At 43.4% G+C, this 24909-nt stretch overlaps 21 non-coding genes across 21 annotated transcripts; all 21 read left to right on the top strand.

Moving 5' to 3' along the window:
• Positions 1-982: 982 nt before the first annotated feature.
• Positions 983-1101, top strand: LOC136737315 (5S ribosomal RNA). The gene has a single exon (XR_010812279.1). It is a non-coding gene; the product is annotated as a 5S ribosomal RNA (ribosomal RNA).
• Positions 1102-2158: 1057 nt separating this feature from the next.
• Positions 2159-2277, top strand: LOC136736763 (5S ribosomal RNA). Its single transcript, XR_010811817.1, has one exon. It is a non-coding gene; the product is annotated as a 5S ribosomal RNA (ribosomal RNA).
• Positions 2278-3343: 1066 nt separating this feature from the next.
• On the top strand, positions 3344-3462 carry LOC136737421 (5S ribosomal RNA). Its single transcript, XR_010812382.1, has one exon. It is a non-coding gene; the product is annotated as a 5S ribosomal RNA (ribosomal RNA).
• Positions 3463-4518: 1056 nt separating this feature from the next.
• On the top strand, positions 4519-4637 carry LOC136736774 (5S ribosomal RNA). The gene has a single exon (XR_010811828.1). It is a non-coding gene; the product is annotated as a 5S ribosomal RNA (ribosomal RNA).
• A 1066-nt stretch (positions 4638-5703) lies between these two features.
• On the top strand, positions 5704-5822 carry LOC136736709 (5S ribosomal RNA). Its single transcript, XR_010811766.1, has one exon. It is a non-coding gene; the product is annotated as a 5S ribosomal RNA (ribosomal RNA).
• A 1054-nt stretch (positions 5823-6876) lies between these two features.
• Positions 6877-6995, top strand: LOC136737356 (5S ribosomal RNA). Its single transcript, XR_010812318.1, has one exon. It is a non-coding gene; the product is annotated as a 5S ribosomal RNA (ribosomal RNA).
• Positions 6996-8036: 1041 nt separating this feature from the next.
• On the top strand, positions 8037-8155 carry LOC136737333 (5S ribosomal RNA). Its single transcript, XR_010812296.1, has one exon. It is a non-coding gene; the product is annotated as a 5S ribosomal RNA (ribosomal RNA).
• A 1066-nt stretch (positions 8156-9221) lies between these two features.
• LOC136736953 (5S ribosomal RNA) lies at positions 9222-9340 on the top strand. Its single transcript, XR_010811932.1, has one exon. It is a non-coding gene; the product is annotated as a 5S ribosomal RNA (ribosomal RNA).
• Positions 9341-10406: 1066 nt separating this feature from the next.
• On the top strand, positions 10407-10525 carry LOC136736645 (5S ribosomal RNA). Its single transcript, XR_010811705.1, has one exon. It is a non-coding gene; the product is annotated as a 5S ribosomal RNA (ribosomal RNA).
• Positions 10526-11580: 1055 nt separating this feature from the next.
• On the top strand, positions 11581-11699 carry LOC136736971 (5S ribosomal RNA). The gene has a single exon (XR_010811949.1). It is a non-coding gene; the product is annotated as a 5S ribosomal RNA (ribosomal RNA).
• A 1055-nt stretch (positions 11700-12754) lies between these two features.
• Positions 12755-12873, top strand: LOC136736959 (5S ribosomal RNA). Its single transcript, XR_010811938.1, has one exon. It is a non-coding gene; the product is annotated as a 5S ribosomal RNA (ribosomal RNA).
• Positions 12874-13939: 1066 nt separating this feature from the next.
• LOC136736952 (5S ribosomal RNA) lies at positions 13940-14058 on the top strand. Its single transcript, XR_010811931.1, has one exon. It is a non-coding gene; the product is annotated as a 5S ribosomal RNA (ribosomal RNA).
• Positions 14059-15116: 1058 nt separating this feature from the next.
• LOC136737255 (5S ribosomal RNA) lies at positions 15117-15235 on the top strand. Its single transcript, XR_010812221.1, has one exon. It is a non-coding gene; the product is annotated as a 5S ribosomal RNA (ribosomal RNA).
• A 1058-nt stretch (positions 15236-16293) lies between these two features.
• On the top strand, positions 16294-16412 carry LOC136736951 (5S ribosomal RNA). The gene has a single exon (XR_010811930.1). It is a non-coding gene; the product is annotated as a 5S ribosomal RNA (ribosomal RNA).
• Positions 16413-17467: 1055 nt separating this feature from the next.
• Positions 17468-17586, top strand: LOC136737080 (5S ribosomal RNA). The gene has a single exon (XR_010812053.1). It is a non-coding gene; the product is annotated as a 5S ribosomal RNA (ribosomal RNA).
• A 1066-nt stretch (positions 17587-18652) lies between these two features.
• LOC136736950 (5S ribosomal RNA) lies at positions 18653-18771 on the top strand. Its single transcript, XR_010811929.1, has one exon. It is a non-coding gene; the product is annotated as a 5S ribosomal RNA (ribosomal RNA).
• Positions 18772-19829: 1058 nt separating this feature from the next.
• On the top strand, positions 19830-19948 carry LOC136736949 (5S ribosomal RNA). The gene has a single exon (XR_010811928.1). It is a non-coding gene; the product is annotated as a 5S ribosomal RNA (ribosomal RNA).
• Positions 19949-21014: 1066 nt separating this feature from the next.
• On the top strand, positions 21015-21133 carry LOC136737179 (5S ribosomal RNA). Its single transcript, XR_010812148.1, has one exon. It is a non-coding gene; the product is annotated as a 5S ribosomal RNA (ribosomal RNA).
• Positions 21134-22199: 1066 nt separating this feature from the next.
• On the top strand, positions 22200-22318 carry LOC136736644 (5S ribosomal RNA). Its single transcript, XR_010811704.1, has one exon. It is a non-coding gene; the product is annotated as a 5S ribosomal RNA (ribosomal RNA).
• A 1055-nt stretch (positions 22319-23373) lies between these two features.
• LOC136736948 (5S ribosomal RNA) lies at positions 23374-23492 on the top strand. The gene has a single exon (XR_010811927.1). It is a non-coding gene; the product is annotated as a 5S ribosomal RNA (ribosomal RNA).
• A 1066-nt stretch (positions 23493-24558) lies between these two features.
• LOC136736947 (5S ribosomal RNA) lies at positions 24559-24677 on the top strand. Its single transcript, XR_010811926.1, has one exon. It is a non-coding gene; the product is annotated as a 5S ribosomal RNA (ribosomal RNA).
• The last annotated feature ends 232 nt before the right edge of the window (positions 24678-24909 follow it).

Below are 24909 nucleotides of genomic sequence, written 5' to 3'. Positions count from 1 at the left end.
TTCAGATTTTACTTCCCCAAATACACAGGCATACAATAGATCTTGTTCTCCAACGTAAACGGTCCCTAGTAACTAGGGTACATTCGTAAATTAATTGAGCATCATGGCTAGAAGTGACTCAATGTTGCCTAATCTTTCTCATCAAGAAATGACACAATTACAGCAACACAAAAAGGAACTCCACCGCACAAAGTTCAGTGCTCACAAGGAGACTCATTCAACACACACGGTTCCATTCCCATTCATGCAAAGCACGAAAGTGTAAAACTTGGGAACATACTTGAGAGCAAAGATCACATTCAATCTCATTCAAGGCACGGATGTGAATGCAACGGGATGAAATTACTGAAATGATGCCTGCCCTCGAACTGTGATGATGGACTACCCGACTCGCCAATAATATTGGGTTCTGGTGTATTGAAATACAGGAGCTGCTGGATTTGTGTGTTTTCTTACCCCCTCACCATAGTTTGTCAAATGTTTAAACAACTGAACTTATATTCAAGGTTTGTTTCTCTTCATATGTTTTACTGGTTTACATTTGTCTCAGAAACCTGTTGAATGATTCTTCTGCTTTCAAAACAAAATGACAACAGGATGAATGCACACACTTGAAAATACAATACATGCAATGTTATGCATCATAGTGATGCAACCTCCTTTCAGTTTCATACTGCATGTCAATTGAAATCCTTACTGAAATGCACACCTTCTCAAGATTGCGCTTGACTGGCGTGTCAGGCTCTCGATTACAGCTGTTTTATCAAGACAATGTGTTCGTTTTGTAAAATATAGTTCCGGTCTGGTGTGGCACCCCAGCTAACGCACAACGTTGCCACAACGTGGCGTGTTAGCAGGGACTGTCTGCGGCGCGCTGGTGTGTCCCGGGCTTTAGAGTAGAGAGACAGTTCAACTGTAAGTATGAACGGCAGAAACGGATATTGCCTTCCCTTTAAGTAGAGCGTCAGGAACAGCCTCCCTGGCTTATGGCCATACTAGCCTGAATACGCCCGATCTCGTCCGATCTCGGAAGCCAAGCAGGCTCGGGCCTGGTCAGTACTTGGATGGGAGACCGCCTGGGAATACCAGGTGCTGTAAGCTTTTGCACACCAGAGGGCGACAAATCACGAGTTTTAACTTTGGATACACGCAATTTCATCATTATTTCAGATTTGACTTCCCCAAATACACAGGCATACAATAGATCTTGTTCTCCAACGTAAACGGTCCCTAGTAACTAGGGTACATTCGTAAATAAATTGAGCATCATGGCTAGAAGTGACTAAATGTTGCCTAATCTTTCTCATCGAGAAATGACACAATTACAGCAACACAAAAAGGAACTCCACCGGACAAAGTTCAGTGCTCACAAGGAGCCTCATTCAACACACACGGTTCCATTCCCATTCATGCAAAGCACGAAAGTGTAAAACTTGGGAACATACTTGAGAGCAAAGATCACATTCAATCTCATTCAAGGCACGGATGTGAATGCAACGGGATGAAATTACTGAAATGATGCCTGCCCTCGAACTGTGATGATGGACTACCCGACTCGCCAATAATATTGGGTTCTGGTGTATTGAAATACAGGAGCTGCTGGATTTGTGTGTTTTCTTACCCCCTCACCATAGTTTGTCAAATGTTTAAACAACTGAACTTATATTCAAGGTTTGTTTCTCTTCATATGTTTTACTGGTTTACATTTGTCTCAGCAACCTGTTGAATGATTCTTCTGCTTTCAAAACAAAATGACAACAGGATGAATGCACACACTTGAAAATACAATACATGCAATGTTATGCATCATAGTGATGCAACCTCCTTTCAGTTTCATACTGCATGTCAATTGAAATCCTTACTGAAATGCACACCTTCTCAAGATTGCGCTTGACTGGCGTGTCAGGCACTCAATTACAGCTGTTTTATCAAGACAATGTGTTCGTTTTGTAATATATAGTTCCGGTCTGGTGTGGCACCCCAGCTAACGCACAACGTTGCCACAATGTTGCCACAACGTGGCGTGTTAGCAGGGACTGTCTGCGGCGCGCTGGTGTGTCCCGGGCTTTAGAGTAGAGAGACAGTTCAACTGTAAGTATGAACGGCAGAAACGGATATTGCCTTCCCTTTAAGTAGAGCGTCAGGGACAGCCTCCCTGGCTTACAGCCATACTAGCCTGAATACGCCCGATCTCGTCCGATCTCGGAAGCCAAGCAGGCTCGGGCCTGGTCAGTACTTGGATGGTAGACCGCCTGGAAATACCAGGTGCTGTAAGCTTTTGCACCTTTTACACACCAGAGGGCGACAAATCACGAGTCTTAACTTTTGATACACACAATTTCATCATTATTTCAGATTTGACTTCCCCAAATACACAGGCATACAATAGATCTTGTTCTCCAACGTAAACGGTCCCTAGTAACTAGGGTACATTCGTAAATAAATTGAGCATCATGGCTAGAAGTGACTAAATGTTGCCTAATCTTTCTCATCGAGAAATGACACAATTACAGCAACACAAAAAGGAACTCCACCGGACAAAGTTCAGTGCTCACAAGGAGCCTCATTCAACACACACGGTTCCATTCCCATTCATGCAAAGCACAAAAGTGTAAAACTTGGGAACATACTTGAGAGCAAAGATCACATTCAATCTCATTCAAGGCACGGATGTGAATGCAACGGGATGAAATTACTGAAATGATGCCTGCCCTCGAACTGTGATGATGGACTACCCGACTCGCCAATAATATTGGGTTCCGGTGTATTGAAATACAGGAGCTGCTGGATTTGTGTGTTTTCTTACCCCCTCACCATAGTTTGTCAATTGTTTAAACAACTGAACTTATATTCAAGGTTTGTTTCTCTTCATATGTTTTACTGGTTTACATTTGTCTCAGCAACCTGTTGAATGATTCTTGTGCTTTCATAACAAAATGACAACAGGATGAATGCACACACTTGAAAATACAATACATGCAATGTTATGCATCATAGTGATGCAACCTCCTTTCAGTTTCATACTGCATGTCAATTGAAATCCTTACTGAAATGCACACCATCTCAAGATTGCGCTTGACTGGCAAGTCAGGCACTCAATTACAGCTGTTTTATCAAGACAATGTGTTCGTTTTGTAAAATATAGTTCCGGTCTGGTGTGGCACCCCAGCTAACGCACAACGTTGCCACAACGTTGCCACAACGTGGCGTGTTAGCAGGGACTGTCTGCAGCGCGCTGGTGTGTCCCGGGCTTTAGAGTAGAGAGACAGTTCAACTGTAAGTATGAACGGCAGAAACGGATATTGCCTTCCCTTTAAGTAGAGCGTCAGGGACAGCCTCCCTGGCTTACGGCCATACTAGCCTGAATACGCCCGATCTCGTCCGATCTCGGAAGCCAAGCAGGCTCGGGTCTGGTCAGTACTTGGATGGGAGACCGCCTGGGAATACCAGGTGCTGTAAGCTTCTGCACCTTTTTCACACCAGAGGGCGACAAATCACGAGTTTTAACTTTGGATACACACAATTTCATCATTATTTCAGATTTTACTTCCCCAAATACACAGGCATACAATAGATCTTGTTCTCCAACGTAAACGGTCCCTAGTAACTAGGGTACATTCGTAAATAAATTGAGCATCATGGCTAGAAGTGACTAAATGTTGCCTAATCTTTCTCATCGAGTAATGACACAATTACAGCAACACAAAAAGGAACTCCACCGGACAAAGTTCAGTGCTCACAAGGAGCCTCATTCAACACACACGGTTCCATTCCCATTCATGCAAAGCACGAAAGTGTAAAACTTGGGAACATACTTGAGAGCAAAGATCACATTCAATCTCATTCAAGGCACGGATGTGAATGCAACGGGATGAAATTACTGAAATGATGCCTGCCCTCGAGCTGTGATGATGGACTACCCGACTCGCCAATAATATTGGGTTCTGGTGTATTGAAATACAGGAGCTGCTGGATTTGTGTGTTTTATTACCCCCTCACCATAGTTTGTCAAATGTTTAAACAACTGAACTTATATTCAAGGTTTGTTTCTCTTCATATGTTTTACTGGTTTACATTTGTCTCAGCAACCTGTTGAATGATTCTTCTGCTTTCAAAACAAAATGACAACAGGATGAATGCACACACTTGAAAATACAATACATGCAATGTTATGCATCATAGTGATGCAACCTCCTTTCAGTTTCATACTGCATGTCAATTGAAATCCTTACTGAAATGCACACCTTCTCAAGATTGCGCTTGACTGGCGTGTCAGGCACTCAATTACAGCTGTTTTATCAAGACAATGTGTTTTTTTTTGTAAAATATAGTTCCGGTCTGGTGTGGCACCCCAGCTAACGCACAACGTTGCCACAACATGGCGTGTTAGCAGGGACTGTCTGCGGCGCGCTGCTGTGTCCCGGGCTTTAGAGTAGAGAGACAGTTCAACTGTAAGTATGAACGGCAGAAACGGATATTGCCTTCCCTTTAAGTAGAGCATCAGGGACAGCCTCCCTGGCTTACGGCCATACTAGCCTGAATACGCCCGATCTCGTCCGATCTCGGAAACCAAGCAGGCTCGGGCCTGGTCGGTACTTGGATGGGGGACCGCCTGGGAATACCAGGTGCTGTAAGCTTTTGCACCTTTTACACACCAGAGGGCGACAAATCACGAGTTTTAACTTTGGATACACACAATTTCATCATTATTTCAGATTTTACTTCCCCAAATACACAGGCATACAATAGATCTTGTTCTCCAACGTAAACGGTCCCTAGTAACTAGGGTACATTCGTAAATAAATTGAGCATCATGGCTAGAAGTGACTAAATGTTGCCTAATCTTTCTCATCAAGAAATGACACAATTACAGCAACACAAAAAGGAACTCCACCGGACAAAGTTCAGTGCTCACAAGGAGCCTCATTCAACACACACGGTTCCATTCCCATTCATGCAAAGCACGAAAGTGTAAAACTTGGGAACATACTTGAGAGCAAAGATCACATTCAATCTCATTCAAGGCACGGATGTGAATGCAACGGGATGAAATTACTGAAATGATGCCTGCCCTCGAACTGTGATGATGGACTACCCGACTCACCAATAATATTGGCTTCTGGTGTATTGAAGTACAGGAGCTGCTGGATTTGTGTGTTTTCTTACCCCCTCACCATAGTTTGTCAAATGTTTAAACAACTGAACTTATATTCAAGGTTTGTTTCTCTTCATATGTTTTACTGGTTTACATTTGTCTCAGCAACCTGTTGAATGATTCTTCTGCTTTCAAAACAAAATGACAACAGGATGAATGCACACACTTGAAAATACAATACATGCAATGTTATGCATCATAGTGATGCAACCTCCTTTCAGTTTCATACTGCATGTCAATTGAAATCCTTACTGAAATGTACACCTTCTCAAGATTGCGCTTGACTGGCGTGTCAGGCACTCAATTACAGCTGTTTTATCAAGACAATGTGTTCGTTTTGTAAAATATAGTTCCGGTCTGGTGTGGCACCCCAGCTAACGCACAACGTTGCCACAACGTTGCCACAACGTGGCGTGTTAGCAGGGACTGTCTTTTCTTCGCCGGTGTGTCCCGGACTTTAGAGTAGAGAGACAGTTCAACTGCAAGTATGAGCGGCAGAAACGGATATTGCCTTCCCTTTAAGTAGTGCGTCAGGGACAGCCTCTCTGGCTTACGGCCATACTAGCCTGAATACGCCCGATCTCGTCCGATCTCAGAAGCTAAGCAGGCTCTGGCCTGGTTAGTACTTGGATGGGAGACTGCCTGGGAATACCAGGTGCTGTAAGCTTTTGCATCTTTTACACACCAGAGGGCGACAAATCACGAGTTTTAACTTTGGATACACGCAATTTCATCATTATTTCAGATTTTACTTCCCCAAATACACAGGCATACAATAGATCTTGTTCTCCAACGTAAACGGTCCCTAGTAACTAGCGTACATTCGTAAATAAATTGAGCATCATGGCTAGAAGTGACTAAATGTTGCCTAATCTTTCTCATCAAGAAATGACACAATTACAGCAACACAAAAAGGAACTCCACTGGACAAAGTTCAGTGCTCACAAGGAGCTTCATTCAACACACACGGTTCCATTCCCATTCATGCAAAGCATGAAAGTGTAAAACTTGGAAATATACTTGAGAGTAAAGATCACATTCAATCTCATTCAAGGCACGGATGTGAATGCAACGGGATGAAATTACTGAAATGATGCCTGCCCTCGAACTGTGATGATGGACTGCCCGACTCGCCAATAATATTGGGTTTTGGTGTATTGAAATACAGGAGCTGCTGGATTTGTGTGTTTTCTTACCCCCTCACCATAGTTTGTCAAATGTTTAAACAACTGAACTTATATTCAAGGTTTGTTTCTCTTCATATGTTTTACTGGTTAAATTTGTCTCAGCAACCTGTTGAATGATTCTTCTGCTTTCAAATTAAAATGACAACAGGATGAATGCACACACATGAAAATACAATACATGCAATGTTATGCATCATAGTGATGCAACCTCCTTTCAGTTTCATACTGCATGTCAATTGAAATCCTTACTGAAATGCACACCTTCTCAAGATTGCGCTTGACTGGCGTGTCAGGCACTCAATTACAGCTGTTTTATCAAGACAATGTGTTCGTTTTGTAAAATATAGTTCCGGTCTGGTGTGGCACCCCAGCTAACGCACAACGTTGCCACAACGTTTCGTGTTAGCAGGGACTGTCTACGGCGCGCTGGTGTGTCCCGGACTTTAGAGTAGAGAGACAGTTCAACTGCAAGTATGAGCGGCAGAAACGGATATTGCCTTCCCTTTAAGTAGAGCGTCAGGGACAGCCTCCCTGGCTTACGGCCATACTAGCCTGAATACGCCCGGTCTCGTCCGATCTCGGAAGCTAAGCAGGCTCGGGCCTGGTCAGTACTTGAATGGGAGACCGCCTGGGAATACCAGGTGCTGTAAGCTTTTGCACACCAGAGGGCGACAAATCACGAGTTTTAACTTTGGATACACGCAATTTCATCATTATTTCAGATTTGACTTCCCCAAATACACAGGCATACAATAGATCTTGTTCTCCAACGTAAACGGTCCCTAGTAACTAGGGTACATTCGTAAATAAATTGAGCATCATGGCTAGAAGTGACTAAATGTTGCCTAATCTTTCTCATCGAGAAATGACACAATTACAGCAACACAAAAAGGAACTCCACCGGACAAAGTTCAGTGCTCACAAGGAGCCTCATTCAACACACACGGTTCCATTCCCATTCATGCAAAGCACGAAAGTGTAAAACTTGGGAACATACTTGAGAGCAAAGATCACATTCAATCTCATTCAAGGCACGGATGTGAATGCAACGGGATGAAATTACTGAAATGATGCCTGCCCTCGAACTGTGATGATGGACTACCCGACTCGCCAATAATATTGGCTTCTGGTGTATTGAAATACAGGAGCTGCTGGATTTGTGTCATTTCTTACCCCCTCACCATAGTTTGTCAAATGTTTAAACAACTGAACTTATATTCAAGGTTTGTTTCTCTTCATATGTTTTACTGGTTTACATTTGTCTCAGCAACCTGTTGAATGATTCTTCTGCTTTCAAAACAAAATGACAACAGGATGAATGCACACACTTGAAAATACAATACATGCAATGTTATGCATCATAGTGATGCAACCTCCTTTCAGTTTCATACTGCATGTCAATTGAAATCCTTACTGAAATGCACACCTTCTCAAGATTGCGCTTGAATGGCGTGTCAGGCACTCAATTACAGCTGTTTTATCAAGACAATGTGTTCGTTTTGTAATACATAGGTCTGGTGTGGCACCCCAGCTAACGCACAACGTTGCCACAACGTTTCGTGTTAGCAGGGACTGTCTGCGGCGTGCTGGTGTGTCCCGGACTTTAGAGTAGAGAGACAGTTCAACTGTAAGTATGAGCGGCAGAAACGGATATTGCCTTCCCTTTAAGTAGAGCGTCAGGGACAGCCTCCCTGGCTTACGGCCATACTAGCCTGAATACGCCCGATCTCGTCCGATCTCGGAAACTAAGCAGGCTCGGGCCTGGTCAGTACTTGGATGGGAGACCGCCTGGGAATACCAGGTGCTGTAAGCTTTTGCATCTTTTACACACCAGAGGGCGACAAATCACGAGTTTTAACTTTGGATACACGCAATTTCATCATTATTTCAGATTTGACTTCCCCAAATACACAGGCATACAATAGATCTTGTTCTCCAATGTAAACGGTCCCTAGTAACTAGGGTACATTCGTAAATAAATTGAGCATCATGGCTAGAAGTGACTAAATGTTGCCTAATCTTTCTCATCGAGAAATGACACAATTACAGCAACACAAAAAGGAACTCCACCGGACAAAGTTCAGTGCTCACAAGGAGCCTCATTCAACACACACGGTTCCATTCCCATTCATGCAAAGCACGAAAGTGTAAAACTTGGGAACATACTTGAGAGCAAAGATCACATTCAATCTCATTCAAGGCACGGATGTGAATGCAACGGGATGAAATTACTGAAATGATGCCTGCCCTCGAACTGTGATGATGGACTACCCGACTCGCCAATAATATTGGGTTCTGGTGTATTGAAATACAGGAGCTGCTGGATTTGTGTGTTTTCTTACCCCCTCACCATAGTTTGTCAAATGTTTAAACAACTGAACTTATATTCAAGGTTTGTTTCTCTTCATATGTTTTACTGGTTTACATTTGTCTCAGCAACCTGTTGAATGATTCTTCTGCTTTCAAAACAAAATGACAACAGGATGAATGCACACACTTGTAAAAACAATACATGCAATGTTATGCATCATAGTGATGCAACCTCCTTTCAGTTTCATACTGCATGTCAATTGAAATCCTTACTGAAATGCACACCTTCTCAAGATTGCGCTTGACTGGCGTGTCAGGCACTCAATTACAGCTGTTTTATCAAGACAATGTGTTCGTTTTGTAATATATAGTTCCGGTCTGGTGTGGCACCCCAGCTAACGCACAACGTTGCCACAATGTTGCCACAACGTGGCGTGTTAGCAGGGACTGTCTGCGGCGCGCTGGTGTGTCCCGGGCTTTAGAGTAGAGAGACAGTTCAACTGTAAGTATGAACGGCAGAAACGGATATTGCCTTCCCTTTAAGTAGAGCGTCAGGGACAGCATTCCTAGCTTACGGCCATACTAGCCTGAATACGCCCGATCTCGTCCGATCTCGGAAGCTAAGCAGGCTCGGGCCTGGTCAGTACTTGGATGGGAGACCGCCTGGGAATACCAGGTGCTGTAAGCTTTTGCATCTTTTACACACCAGAGGGCGACATATCACGAGTTTTAACTTTGGATACACGCAATTTCATCATTATTTCAGATTTGACTTCCCCAAATACACAGGCATACAATAGATCTTGTTCTCCAATGTAAACGGTCCCTAGTAACTAGGGTACATTCATAAATAAATTGAGCATCATGGCTAGAAGTGACTAAATGTTGCCTAATCTTTCTCATCGAGAAATGACAGAATTACAGCAACACAAAAAGGAACTCCACCGGACAAAGTTCAGTGCTCACAAGGAGCCTCATTCAACACACACGGTTCCATTCCCATTCATGCAAAGCACGAAAGTGTAAAACTTGGGAACATACTTGAGAGCAAAGATCACATTCAATCTCATTCAAGGCACGGATGTGAATGCAACAAGATGAAATTACTGAAATGATGCCTGCCCTCGAACTGTGATGATGGACTACCCGACTCGCCAATAATATTGGGTTCTGGTGTATTGAAATACAGGAGCTGCTGGATTTGTGTGTTTTCTTACCCCCTCACCATAGTTTGTCAAATGTTTAAACAACTGAACTTATATTCAAGGTTTGTTTCTCTTCATATGTTTTACTGGTTTACATTTGTCTCAGCAACCTGTTGAATGATTCTTCTGCTTTCAAAACAAAATGACAACAGGATGAATGCACACACTTGAAAATACAATACATGCAATGTTATGCATCATAGTGATGCAACCTCCTTTCAGTTTCATACTGCATGTCAATTTAAATCCTTACTGAAATGCACACCTTCTCAAGATTGCGCTTGACTGGCGTGTCAGGCACTCAATTACAGCTGTTTTATCAAGACAATGTGTTCGTTTTGTAATATATAGTTCCGGTCTGGTGTGGCACCCCAGCTAACGCACAACGTTGCCACAATGTTGCCACAACGTGGCGTGTTAGCAGGGACTGTCTGCGGCGCGCTGGTGTGTCCCGGGCTTTAGAGTAGAGAGACAGTTCAACTGTAAGTATGAACGGCAGAAACGGATATTGCCTTCCCTTTAAGTAGAGCGTCAGGGACAGCCTCCCTGGCTTACGGCCATACTAGCCTGAATACGCCCGATCTCGTCCGATCTCGGAAGCTAAGCAGGCTTGGGCCTGGTCAGTACTTGGATGGGAGACTGCCTGGAAATACCAGGTGCTGTAAGCTTTTGCATCTTTTACACACCAGAGGGCGACAAATCACGAGTTTTAACTTTGGATACACGCAATTTCATCATTATTTCAGATTTGACTTCCCCAAATACACAGGCATACAATAGATCTTGTTCTCCAACGTAAACGGTCCCTAGTAACTAGGGTACATTCGTAAATAAATTGAGCATCATGGCTAGAAGTGACTAAATGTTGCCTAATCTTTCTCATCGAGAAATGACACAATTACAGCAACACAAAAAGGAACTCCACCGGACAAAGTTCAGTGCTCACAAGGAGCTTCATTCAACACATACGGTTCCATTCCCATTCATGCAAAGCACGAAAGTGTAAAACTTGGGAACATACTTGAGAGCAAAGATCACATTCAATCTCATTCAAGGCACGGATGTGAATGCAACGGGATGAAATTACTGAAATTATGCCTGCCCTCGAACTGTGATGATGGACTACCCGACTCGCCAATAATATTGGGTTCTGGTGTATTGAAGTACAGGAGCTGCTGGATTTGTGTGTTTTCTTACCCCCTCACCATAGTTTGTCAAATGTTTAAACAACTGAACTTATATTCAAGGTTTGTTTCTCTTCATATGTTTTACTGGTTTACATTTGTCTCAGCAACCTGTTGAATGATTCTTCTGCTTTCAAAACAAAATGACAACAGGATGAATGCACACACTTGAAAATACAATACATGCAATGTTATGCATCATAGTGATGCAACCTCCTTTCAGTTTCATACTGCATGTCAATTGAAATCCTTACTGAAATGCACACCTTCTCAAGATTGCGCTTGACTGGCGTGTCAGGCACTCAATTACAGCTGTTTTATCAAGACAATGTGTTCGTTTTGTAATATATAGTTCCGGTCTGGTGTGGCACCCCAGCTAACGCACAACGTTGCCACAACGTTTCGTGTTAGCAGGGACTGTCTGCGGCGCGCTGGTGTGTCCCGGACTTTAGAGTAGAGAGACAGTTCAATTGCAAGTATGAGCGGCAGAAACGGATATTGCCTTCCCTTTAAGTAGAGCGTCAGGGACAGCCTCTCTGGCTTACGGCCATACTAGCCTGAATACGCCCGATCTCATCCGATCTCGGAAGCTAAGCAGGCTCGGGCCTGGTCAGTACTTGGATGGGAGACCGCCTGGGAATACCAGGTGCTGTAAGCTTTTGCATCTTTTACACACCAGAGGGCGACAAATCACGAGTTTTAACTTTGGATACACGCAATTTCATCATTATTTCAGATTTGACTTCCCCAAATACACAGGCATACAATAGATCTTGTTCTCCAACGTAAACGGTCCCTAGTAACTAGTGTACATTCGTAAATAAATTGAGCATCATGGCTAGAAGTGACTAAATGTTGCCTAATCTTTCTCATCGAGAAATGACACAATTACAGCAACACAAAAAGGAACTCCACCGGACAAAGTTCAGTGCTCACAAGGAGCCTCATTCAACACACACGGTTCCATTCCCATTCATGCAAAGCACGAAAGTGTAAAACTTGGGACAATACTTGAAAGCAAAGATCACATTCAATCTCATTCAAGGCACGGATGTGAATGCAACGGGATGAAATTACTGAAATGATGCCTGCCCTCGAACTGTGATGATGGACTACCCGACTCGCCAATAATATTGGGTTCTGGTGTATTGAAATACAGGAGCTGCTGGATTTGTGTGTTTTCTTACCCCCTCACCATAGTTTGTCAAATGTTTAAACAACTGAACTTATATTCAAGGTTTGTTTCTCTTCATATGTTTTACTGGTTTACATTTGTCTCAGCAACCTGTTGAATGATTCTTCTGCTTTCAAAACAAAATGACAACAGGATGAATGCACACACTTGAAAATACAATACATGCAATGTTATGCATCATAGTGATGCAACCTCCTTTCAGTTTCATACTGCATGTCAATTGAAATCCTTACTGAAATGCACACCTTCTCAAGATTGCGCTTGACTGGCGTGTCAGGCACTCAATTACAGCTGTTTTATCAAGACAATGTGTTCGTTTTGTAATATATAGTTCCGGTCTGGTGTGGCACCCCAGCTAACGCACAACGTTGCCACAACGTCTCGTGTTAGCAGGGACTGTCTGCGGCGCGCTGGTGTGTCCCGGACTTTAGAGTAGAGAGACAGTTCAATTGCAAGTATGAGCGGCAGAAACGGATATTGCCTTCCCTTTAAGTAGAGCGTCAGGGACAGCCTCTCTGGCTTACGGCCATACTAGCCTGAATACGCCCGATCTCATCCGATCTCGGAAGCTAAGCAGGCTCGGGCCTGGTCAGTACTTGGATGGGAGACCGCCTGGGAATACCAGGTGCTGTAAGCTTTTGCATCTTTTACACACCAGAGGGCGACAAATCACGAGTTTTAACTTTGGATACACGCAATTTCATCATTATTTCAGATTTGACTTCCCCAAATACACAGGCATACAATAGATCTTGTTCTCCAACGTAAACGGTCCCTAGTAACTAGTGTACATTCGTAAATAAATTGAGCATCATGGCTAGAAGTGACTAAATGTTGCCTAATCTTTCTCATCGAGAAATGACACAATTACAGCAACACAAAAAGGAACTCCACCGGACAAAGTTCAGTGCTCACAAGGAGCCTCATTCAACACACACGGTTCCATTCCCATTCATGCAAAGCACGAAAGTGTAAAACTTGGGACAATACTTGAAAGCAAAGATCACATTCAATCTCATTCAAGGCACGGATGTGAATGCAACGGGATGAAATTACTGAAATGATGCCTGCCCTCGAACTGTGATGATGGACTACCCGACTCGCCAATAATATTGGGTTCTGGTGTATTGAAATACAGGAGCTGCTGGATTTGTGTGTTTTCTTACCCCCTCACCATAGTTTGTCAAATGTTTAAACAACTGAACTTATATTCAAGGTTTGTTTCTCTTCATATGTTTTACTGGTTTACATTTGTCTCAGCAACCTGTTGAATGATTCTTCTGCTTTCAAAACAAAATGACAACAGGATGAATGCACACACTTGAAAATACAATACATGCAATGTTATGCATCATAGTGATGCAACCTCCTTTCAGTTTCATACTGCATGTCAATTGAAATCCTTACTGAAATGCACACCTTCTCAAGATTGCGCTTGACTGGCGTGTCAGGCACTCAATTACAGCTGTTTTATCAAGACAATGTGTTCGTTTTGTAATATATAGTTCCGGTCTGGTGTGGCACCCCAGCTAACGCACAACGTTGCCACAATGTTGCCACAACGTGGCGTGTTAGCAGGGACTATCTGCGGCGCGCTGCTGTGTCCCGGGCTTTAGAGTAGAGAGACAGTTCAACTGTAAGTATGAACGGCAGAAACGGATATTGCCTTCCCTTTAAGTAGAGCGTCAGGGACAGCCTTTCTGGCTTACGGCCATACTAGCCTGAATACGCCCGATCTCGTCCGATCTCGGAAGCTAAGCAGGCTCGGGCCTGGTCAGTACTTGGATGGGAGACCGCCTGGGAATACCAGGTGCTGTAAGCTTTTCCATCTTTTACACACCAGAGGGCGACAAATCACGAGTTTTAACTTTGGATACACGCAATTTCATCATTATTTCAGATTTGACTTCCCCAAATACACAGGCATACAATAGATCTTGTTCTCCAACGTAAACGGTCCCTAGTAACTAGGGTACATTCATAAATAAATTGAGCATCATGGCTAGAAGTGACTAAATGTTGCCTAATCTTTCTCATCGAGAAATGACACAATTACAGCAACACAAAAAGGAACTCCACCGGACAAAGTTCAGTGCTCACAAGGAGCCTCATTCAACACACACGGTTCCATTCCCATTCATGCAAAGCACGAAAGTGTAAAACTTGGGAACATACTTGAGAGCAAAGATCACATTCAATCTTATTCAAGGCACGGATGTGAATGCAACGGGATGAAATTACTGAAATGATGCCTGCCCTCGAACTGTGATGATGGACTACCCGACTCGCCAATAATATTGGGTTCTGGTGTATTGAAATACAGGAGCTGCTGGATTTGTGTGTTTTCTTACCCCCTCACCATAGTTTGTCAAATGTTTAAACAACTGAACTTATATTCAAGGTTTGTTTCTCTTCATATGTTTTACTGGTTTACATTTGTCTCAGCAACCTCAGCAAAAATGATTCTTCTACTTTCAAAACAAAATGACAACAGGATGAATGCACACACTTGAAAATACAATACATGCAATGTTATGCATCATAGTGATGCAACCTCCTTTCAGTTTCATACTGCATGTCAATTGAAATCCTTACTGAAATGCACACCTTCTCAAGATTGCGCTTGACTGGCGTGTCAGGCACTCAATTACAGCTGTTTTATCAAGACAATGTGTTCGTTTTGTAATATATAGTTCCGGTCTGGTGTGGCACCCCAGCTAACGCACAACGTTGCCACAACGTTTCGTGTTAGCAGGGACTGTCTGCGGCGCGCTGGTGTGTCCCGGACTTTAGAGTAGAGAGACAGTTCAACTGCAAGTATGAGCGGCAGAAACGGATATTGCCTTCCCTTTAAGTAGAGCGTCAGGGACAGCCTCCCTGGCTTACGGCCATACTAGCCTGAATACGCCCGATCTCGTCCGATCTCGGAAGCTAAGCAGGCTCGGGCCTGGTCAGTACTTGGATGGGAGACTGCCTGGGAATACCAGGTGCTGTAAGCTTTTGCATCTTTTACACACCAGAGGGCGACAAATCACGAGTTTTAACTTTGGATACACGCAATTTCATCATTATTTCAGATTTGACTTCCCCAAATACACAGGCATACAATAGATCTTGTTCTCCAACGTAAACGGTCCCTAGTAACTAGGGTACATTCGTAAATAAATTGAGCATCATGGCTAGAAGTGACTAAATGTTGCCTAATCTTTCTCATCGAGAAATTACACAATTACAGCAACACAAAAAGGAACTCCACCGGACAAAGTTCAGTGCTCACAAGGAGCCTCATTCAACACACACGGTTCCATTCCCATTCATGCAAAGCACGAAAGTGTAAAACTTGGGAACATACTTGAGAGCAAAGATCACATTCAATCTCATTCAAGGCACGGATGTGAATGCAACGGGATGAAATTACTGAAATGATGCCTGCCCTCGAACTGTGATGATGGACTACCCGACTCGCCAATAATATTGGGTTCTGGTGTATTGAAATACAGGAGCTGCTGGATTTGTGTGTTTTCTTACCCCCTCACCATAGTTTGTCAAATGTTTAAACAACTGAACTTATATTCAAGGTTTGTTTCTCTTCATATGTTTTACTGGTTTACATTTGTCTCAGCAACCTCAGCAAAAATGATTCTTCTACTTTCAAAACAAAATGACAACAGGATGAATGCACACACTTGAAAATACAATACATGCAATGTTATGCATCATAGTGATGCAACCTCCTTTCAGTTTCATACTGCATGTCAATTGAAATCCTTACTGAAATGCACACCTTCTCAAGATTGCGCTTGACTGGCGTGTCAGGCACTCAATTACAGCTGTTTTATCAAGACAATGTGTTCGTTTTGTAATATATAGTTCCGGTCTGGTGTGGCACCCCAGCTAACGCACAACGTTGCCACAACGTTTCGTGTTAGCAGGGACTGTCTGCGGCGCGCTGGTGTGTCCCGGACTTTAGAGTAGAGAGACAGTTCAACTGCAAGTATGAGCGGCAGAAACGGATATTGCCTTCCCTTTAAGTAGAGCGTCAGGGACAGCCTCCCTGGCTTACGGCCATACTAGCCTGAATACGCCCGATCTCGTCCGATCTCGGAAGCTAAGCAGGCTCGGGCCTGGTCAGTACTTGGATGGGAGACCGCCTGGGAATACCAGGTGCTGTAAGCTTTTGCATCTTTTACACACCAGAGGGCGACAAATCACGAGTTTTAACTTTGGATACACGCAATTTCATCATTATTTCAGATTTGACTTCCCCAAATACACAGGCATACAATAGATCTTGTTCTCCAACGTAAACGGTCCCTAGTAACTAGGGTACATTCGTAAATAAATTGAGCATCATGGCTAGAAGTGACTAAATGTTGCCTAATCTTTCTCATCGAGAAATTACACAATTACAGCAACACAAAAAGGAACTCCACCGGACAAAGTTCAGTGCTCACAAGGAGCCTCATTCAACACACACGGTTCCATTCCCATTCATGCAAAGCACGAAAGTGTAAAACTTGGGAACATACTTGAGAGCAAAGATCACATTCAATCTCATTCAAGGCACGGATGTGAATGCAACGGGATGAAATTACTGAAATGATGCCTGCCCTCGAACTGTGATGATGGACTACCCGACTCGCCAATAATATTGGGTTCTGGTGTATTGAAATACAGGAGCTGCTGGATTTGTGTGTTTTCTTACCCCCTCACCATAGTTTGTCAAATGTTTAAACAACTGAACTTATATTCAAGGTTTGTTTCTCTTCATATGTTTTACTGGTTTACATTTGTCTCAGCAACCTGTTGAATGATTCTTCTGCTTTCAAAACAAAATGACAACAGGATGAATGCACACACTTGAAAATACAATACATGCAATGTTATGCATCATAGTGATGCAACCTCCTTTCAGTTTCATACTGCATGTCAATTGAAATCCTTACTGAAATGCACACCTTCTCAAGATTGCGCTTGACTGGCGTGTCAGGCACTCAATTACAGCTGTTTTATCAAGACAATGTGTTCGTTTTGTAATATATAGTTCCGGTCTGGTGTGGCACCCCAGCTAACGTACAACGTTGCCACAACGTTTCGTGTTAGCAGGGACTGTCTGCGGCGCGCTGGTGTGTCCCGGACTTTAGAGTAGAGAGACAGTTCAACTGCAAGTATGAGCGGCAGAAACGGATATTGCCTTCCCTTTAAGTAGAGCGTCAGGGACAGCCTCCCTGGCTTACGGCCATACTAGCCTGAATACGCCCGATCTCGTCCGATCTCGGAAGCTAAGCAGGCTCGGGCCTGGTCAGTACTTGGATGGGAGACCACCTGGGAAAACCAGGTGCTGTAAGCTTTTGCATCTTTTACACACCAGAAGGCGACAAATCACGAGTTTTAACTTTGGATACACGCAATTTCATCATTATTTCAGATTTGACTTCCCCAAATACACAGGCATACAATAGATCTTGTTCTCCAACGTAAACGGTCCCTAGTAACTAGGGTACATTCGTAAATAAATTGAGCATCATGGCTAGAAGTGACTAAATGTTGCCTAATCTTTCTCATCGAGAAATGACACAATTACAGCAACACAAAAAGGAACTCCACCGGACAGAGTTCAGTGCTCACAAGGAGCCTCATTCAACACACACGGTTCCATTCCCATTCATGCAAAGCACGAAAGTGTAAAACTTGGGAACATACTTGAGAGCAAAGATCACATTCAATCTCATTCAAGGCACGGATGTGAATGCAACGGGATGAAATTACTGAAATGATGCCTGCCCTCGAACTGTGATGATGGACTACCCGACTCGCCAATAATATTGGGTTCTGGTGTATTGAAATACAGGAGCTGCTGGATTTGTGTGTTTTCTTACCCCCTCACCATAGTTTGTCAAATGTTTAAACAACTGAACTTATATTCAAGGTTTGTTTCTCTTCATATGTTTTACTGGTTTACATTTGTCTCAGCAACCTGTTGAATGATTCTTCTGCTTTCAAAACAAAATGACAACAGGATGAATGCACACACTTGAAAATACAATACATGCAATGTAATGCATCATAGTGATGCAACCTCCTTTCAGTTTCATACTGCATGTCAATTGAAATCCTTACTGAAATGCACACCTTCTCAAGATTGCGCTTGACTGGCGTGTCAGGCACTCAATTACAGCTGTTTTATCAAGAGAATGTGTTCGTTTTGTAATATATAGTTCCGGTCTGGTGTGGCACCCCAGCTAACGCACAACGTTGCCACAATGTTGCCACAACGTGGCGTGTTATCAGGGACTGTCTGCGGCGCGCTGGTGTGTCCCGGGCTTTAGAGTAGAGAGACAGTTCAACTGTAAGTATGAACGGCAGAAACGGATATTGCCTTCCCTTTAAGTAGAGCGTCAGGGACAGCCTCCCTGGCTTACGGCCATACTAGCCTGAATACGCCCGATCTCGTCCGATCTCGGAAGCTAAGCAGGCTCGGGCCTGGTCAGTACTTGGATGGGAGACCGCCTGGGAATACCAGGTGCTGTAAGCTTTTGCATCTTTTACACACCAGAGGGCGACAAATCACGAGTTTTAACTTTGGATACACGCAATTTCATCATTATTTCAGATTTGACTTCCCCAAATACACAGGCATACAATAGATCTTGTTCTCCAACGTAAACGGTCCCTAGTAACTAGGGTACATTCATAAATAAATTGAGCATCATGGCTAGAAGTGACTAAATGTTGCCTAATCTTTCTCATCGAGAAATGACACAATTACAGCAACACAAAAAGGAACTCCACCGGACAAAGTTCAGTGCTCACAAGGAGCCTCATTCAACACACACGGTTCCATTCCCATTCATGCAAAGCACGAAAGTGTAAAACTTGGGAACATACTTGAGAGCAAAGATCACATTCAATCTCATTCAAGGCACGGATGTGAATGCAACGGGATGAAATTACTGAAATGATGCCTGCCCTCGAACTGTGATGATGGACTACCCGACTCGCCAATAATATTGGGTTCTGGTGTATTGAAATACAGGAGCTGCTGGATTTGTGTGTTTTCTTACCCCCTCACCATAGTTTGTCAAATGTTTAAACAACTGAACTTATATTCAAGGTTTGTTTCTCTTCATATGTTTTACTGGTTTACATTTGTCTCAGCAACCTCAGCAAAAATGATTCTTCTACTTTCAAAACAAAATGACAACAGGATGAATGCACACACTTGAAAATACAATACATGCAATGTTATGCATCATAGTGATGCAACCTCCTTTCAGTTTCATACTGCATGTCAATTGAAATCCTTACTGAAATGCACACCTTCTCAAGATTGCGCTTGACTGGCGTGTCAGGCACTCAATTACAGCTGTTTTATCAAGACAATGTGTTCGTTTTGTAATATATAGTTCCGGTCTGGTGTGGCACCCCAGCTAACGCACAACGTTGCCACAACGTTTCGTGTTAGCAGGGACTGTCTGCGGCGCGCTGGTGTGTCCCGGACTTTAGAGTAGAGAGACAGTTCAACTGCAAGTATGAGCGGCAGAAACGGATATTGCCTTCCCTTTAAGTAGAGCGTCAGGGACAGCCTCCCTGGCTTACGGCCATACTAGCCTGAATACGCCCGATCTCGTCCGATCTCGGAAGCTAAGCAGGCTCGGGCCTGGTCAGTACTTGGATGGGAGACCGCCTGGGAATACCAGGTGCTGTAAGCTTTTGCATCTTTTACACACCAGAGGGCGACAAATCACGAGTTTTAACTTTGGATACTCGCAATTTCATCATTATTTCAGATTTGACTTCCCCAAATACACAGGCATACAATAGATCTTGTTCTCCAACGTAAACGGTCCCTAGTAACTAGGGTACATTCGTAAATAAATTGAGCATCATGGCTAGAAGTGACTAAATGTTGCCTAATCTTTCTCATCGAGAAATTACACAATTACAGCAACACAAAAAGGAACTCCACCGGACAAAGTTCAGTGCTCACAAGGAGCCTCATTCAACACACACGGTTCCATTCCCATTCATGCAAAGCACGAAAGTGTAAAACTTGGGAACATACTTGAGAGCAAAGATCACATTCAATCTCATTCAAGGCACGGATGTGAATGCAACGGGATGAAATTACTGAAATGATGCCTGCCCTCGAACTGTGATGATGGACTACCCGACTCGCCAATAATATTGGCTTCTGGTGTATTGAAATACAGGAGCTGCTGGATTTGTGTCATTTCTTACCCCCTCACCATAGTTTGTCAAATGTTTAAACAACTGAACTTATATTCAAGGTTTGTTTCTCTTCATATGTTTTACTGGTTTACATTTGTCTCAGCAACCTGTTGAATGATTCTTCTGCTTTCAAAACAAAATGACAACAGGATGAATGCACACACTTGAAAATACAATACATGCAATGTTATGCATCATAGTGATGCAACCTCCTTTCAGTTTCATACTGCATGTCAATTGAAATCCTTACTGAAATGCACACCTTCTCAAGATTGCGCTTGACTGGCGTGTCAGGCACTCAATTACAGCTGTTTTATCAAGACAATGTGTTCGTTTTGTAAAATATAGTTCCGGTCTGGTGTGGCACCCCAGCTAACGCACAACGTTGCCACAATGTTGCCACAACGTGGCGTGTTAGCAGGGACTGTCTGCGGCGCGCTGGTGTGTCCCGGGCTTTAGAGTAGAGAGACAGTTCAACTGTAAGTATGAACGGCAGAAACGGATATTGCCTTCCCTTTAAGTAGAGCGTCAGGGACAGCCTCCCTGGCTTACGGCCATACTAGCCTGAATACGCCCGATCTCGTCCGATCTCGGAAGCCAAGCAGGCTCGGGCCTGGTCAGTACTTGGATGGGAGACCGCCTGGGAATACCAGGTGCTGTAAGCTTTTGCATCTTTTACACACCAGAGGGCGACAAATCACGAGTTTTAACTTTGGATACACGCAATTTCATCATTATTTCAGATTTGACTTCCCCAAATACACAGGCATACAATAGATCTTGTTCTCCAACGTAAACGGTCCCTAGTAACTAGGGTACATTCGTAAATAAATTGAGCATCATGGCTAGAAGTGACTAAATGTTGCCTAATCTTTCTCATCGAGAAATGACACAATTACAGCAACACAAAAAGGAACTCCACCGGACAAAGTTCAGTGCTCACAAGGAGCCTCATTCAACACACACGGTTCCATTCCCATTCATGCAAAGCACGAAAGTGTAAAACTTGGGAACATACTTGAGAGCAAAGATCACATTCAATCTCATTCAAGGCACGGATGTGAATGCAACGGGATGAAATTACTGAAATGATGCCTGCCCTCGAACTGTGATGATGGACTACCCGACTCGCCAATAATATTGGGTTCTGGTGTATTGAAATACAGGAGCTGCTGGATTTGTGTGTTTTCTTACCCCCTCACCATAGTTTGTCAAATGTTTAAACAACTGAACTTATATTCAAGGTTTGTTTCTCTTCATATGTTTTACTGGTTTACATTTGTCTCAGCAACCTGTTGAATGATTCTTCTGCTTTCAAAACAAAATGACAACAGGATGAATGCACACACTTGAAAATACAATACATGCAATGTTATGCATCATAGTGATGCAACCTCCTTTCAGTTTCATACTGCATGTCAATTTAAATCCTTACTGAAATGCACACCTTCTCAAGATTGCGCTTGACTGGCGTGTCAGGCACTCAATTACAGCTGTTTTATCAAGACAATGTGTTCGTTTTGTAATATATAGTTCCGGTCTGGTGTGGCACCCCAGCTAACGCACAACGTTGCCACAATGTTGCCACAACGTGGCGTGTTAGCAGGGACTGTCTGCGGCGCGCTGGTGTGTCCCGGGCTTTAGAGTAGAGAGACAGTTCAACTGTAAGTATGAACGGCAGAAACGGATATTGCCTTCCCTTTAAGTAGAGCGTCAGGGACAGCCTCCCTGGCTTACGGCCATACTAGCCTGAATACGCCCGATCTCGTCCGATCTCGGAAGCTAAGCAGGCTTGGGCCTGGTCAGTACTTGGATGGGAGACTGCCTGGAAATACCAGGTGCTGTAAGCTTTTGCATCTTTTACACACCAGAGGGCGACAAATCACGAGTTTTAACTTTGGATACACGCAATTTCATCATTATTTCAGATTTGACTTCCCCAAATACACAGGCATACAATAGATCTTGTTCTCCAACGTAAACGGTCCCTAGTAACTAGGGTACATTCGTAAATAAATTGAGCATCATGGCTAGAAGTGACTTAATGTTGCCTAATCTTTCTCATCGAGAAATGACACAATTACAGCAACACAAAAAGGAACTCCACCGGACAAAGTTCAGTGCTCACAAGGAGCTTCATTCAACACATACGGTTCCATTCCCATTCATGCAAAGCACGAAAGTGTAAAACTTGGGAACATACTTGAGAGCAAAGATCACATTCAATCTCATTCAAGGCACGGATGTGAATGCAACGGGATGAAATTACTGAAATTATGCCTGCCCTCGAACTGTGATGATGGACTACCCGACTCGCCAATAATATTGGGTTCTGGTGTATTGAAGTACAGGAGCTGCTGGATTTGTGTGTTTTCTTACCCCCTCACCATAGTTTGTCAAATGTTTAAACAACTGAACTTATATTCAAGGTTTGTTTCTCTTCATATGTTTTACTGGTTTACATTTGTCTCAGCAACCTGTTGAATGATTCTTCTGCTTTCAAAACAAAATGACAACAGGATGAATGCACACACTTGAAAATACAATACATGCAATGTTATGCATCATAGTGATGCAACCTCCTTTCAGTTTCATACTGCATGTCAATTGAAATCCTTACTGAAATGCACACCTTCTCAAGATTGCGCTTGACTGGCGTGTCAGGCACTCAATTACAGCTGTTTTATCAAGACAATGTGTTCGTTTTGTAATATATAGTTCCGGTCTGGTGTGGCACCCCAGCTAACGCACAACGTTGCCACAACGTTTCGTGTTAGCAGGGACTGTCTGCGGCGCGCTGGTGTGTCCCGGACTTTAGAGTAGAGAGACAGTTCAATTGCAAGTATGAGCGGCAGAAACGGATATTGCCTTCCCTTTAAGTAGAGCGTCACGGACAGCCTCTCTGGCTTACGGCCATACTAGCCTGAATACGCCCGATCTCATCCGATCTCGGAAGCTAAGCAGGCTCGGGCCTGGTCAGTACTTGGATGGGAGACCGCCTGGGAATACCAGGTGCTGTAAGCTTTTGCATCTTTTACACACCAGAGGGCGACAAATCACGAGTTTTAACTTTGGATACACGCAATTTCATCATTATTTCAGATTTGACTTCCCCAAATACACAGGCATACAATAGATCTTGTTCTCCAACGTAAACGGTCCCTAGTAACTAGTGTACATTCGTAAATAAATTGAGCATCATGGCTAGAAGTGACTAAATGTTGCCTAATCTTTCTCATCGAGAAATGACACAATTACAGCAACACAAAAAGGAACTCCACCGGACAAAGTTCAGTGCTCACAAGGAGCCTCATTCAACACACACGGTTCCATTCCCATTCATGCAAAGCACGAAAGTGTAAAACGTGGGACAATACTTGAGAGCAAAGATCACATTCAATCTCATTCAAGGCACGGATGTGAATGCAACGGGATGAAATTACTGAAATGATGCCTGCCCTCGAACTGTGATGATGGACTACCCGACTCGCCAATAATATTGGGTTCTGGTGTATTGAAATACAGGAGCTGCTGGATTTGTGTGTTTTCTTACCCCCTCACCATAGTTTGTCAAATGTTTAAACAACTGAACTTATATTCAAGGTTTGTTTCTCTTCATATGTTTTACTGGTTTACATTTGTCTCAGCAACCTGTTGAATGATTCTTCTGCTTTCAAAACAAAATGACAACAGGATGAATGCACACACTTGAAAATACAATACATGCAATGTTATGCATCATAGTGATGCAACCTCCTTTCAGTTTCATACTGCATGTCAATTGAAATCCTTACTGAAATGCACACCTTCTCAAGATTGCGCTTGACTGGCGTGTCAGGCACTCAATTACAGCTGTTTTATCAAGACAATGTGTTCGTTTTGTAATATATAGTTCCGGTCTGGTGTGGCACCCCAGCTAACGCACAACGTTGCCACAATGTTGCCACAACGTGGCGTGTTAGCAGGGACTATCTGCGGCGCGCTGCTGTGTCCCGGGCTTTAGAGTAGAGAGACAGTTCAACTGTAAGTATGAACGGCAGAAACGGATATTGCCTTCCCTTTAAGTAGAGCGTCAGGGACAGCCTTTCTGGCTTACGGCCATACTAGCCTGAATACGCCCGATCTCGTCCGATCTCGGAAGCTAAGCAGGCTCGGGCCTGGTCAGTACTTGGATGGGAGACCGCCTGGGAATACCAGGTGCTGTAAGCTTTTGCATCTTTTACACACCAGAGGGCGACAAATCACGAGTTTTAACTTTGGATACACGCAATTTCATCATTATTTCAGATTTGACTTCCCCAAATACACAGGCATACAATAGATCTTGTTCTCCAACGTAAACGGTCCCTAGTAACTAGGGTACATTCATAAATAAATTGAGCATCATGGCTAGAAGTGACTAAATGTTGCCTAATCTTTCTCATCGAGAAATGACACAATT

This window comes from Amia ocellicauda, unplaced genomic scaffold, assembly GCF_036373705.1.
Source record: "Amia ocellicauda isolate fAmiCal2 unplaced genomic scaffold, fAmiCal2.hap1 HAP1_SCAFFOLD_47, whole genome shotgun sequence".
In the NCBI taxonomy this organism is placed as follows: Eukaryota; Metazoa; Chordata; class Actinopteri; order Amiiformes; family Amiidae; genus Amia; species Amia ocellicauda.
Note: the sequence above shows the minus strand (reverse complement) of the source record. Positions and strands in the feature narration are given on the sequence as shown.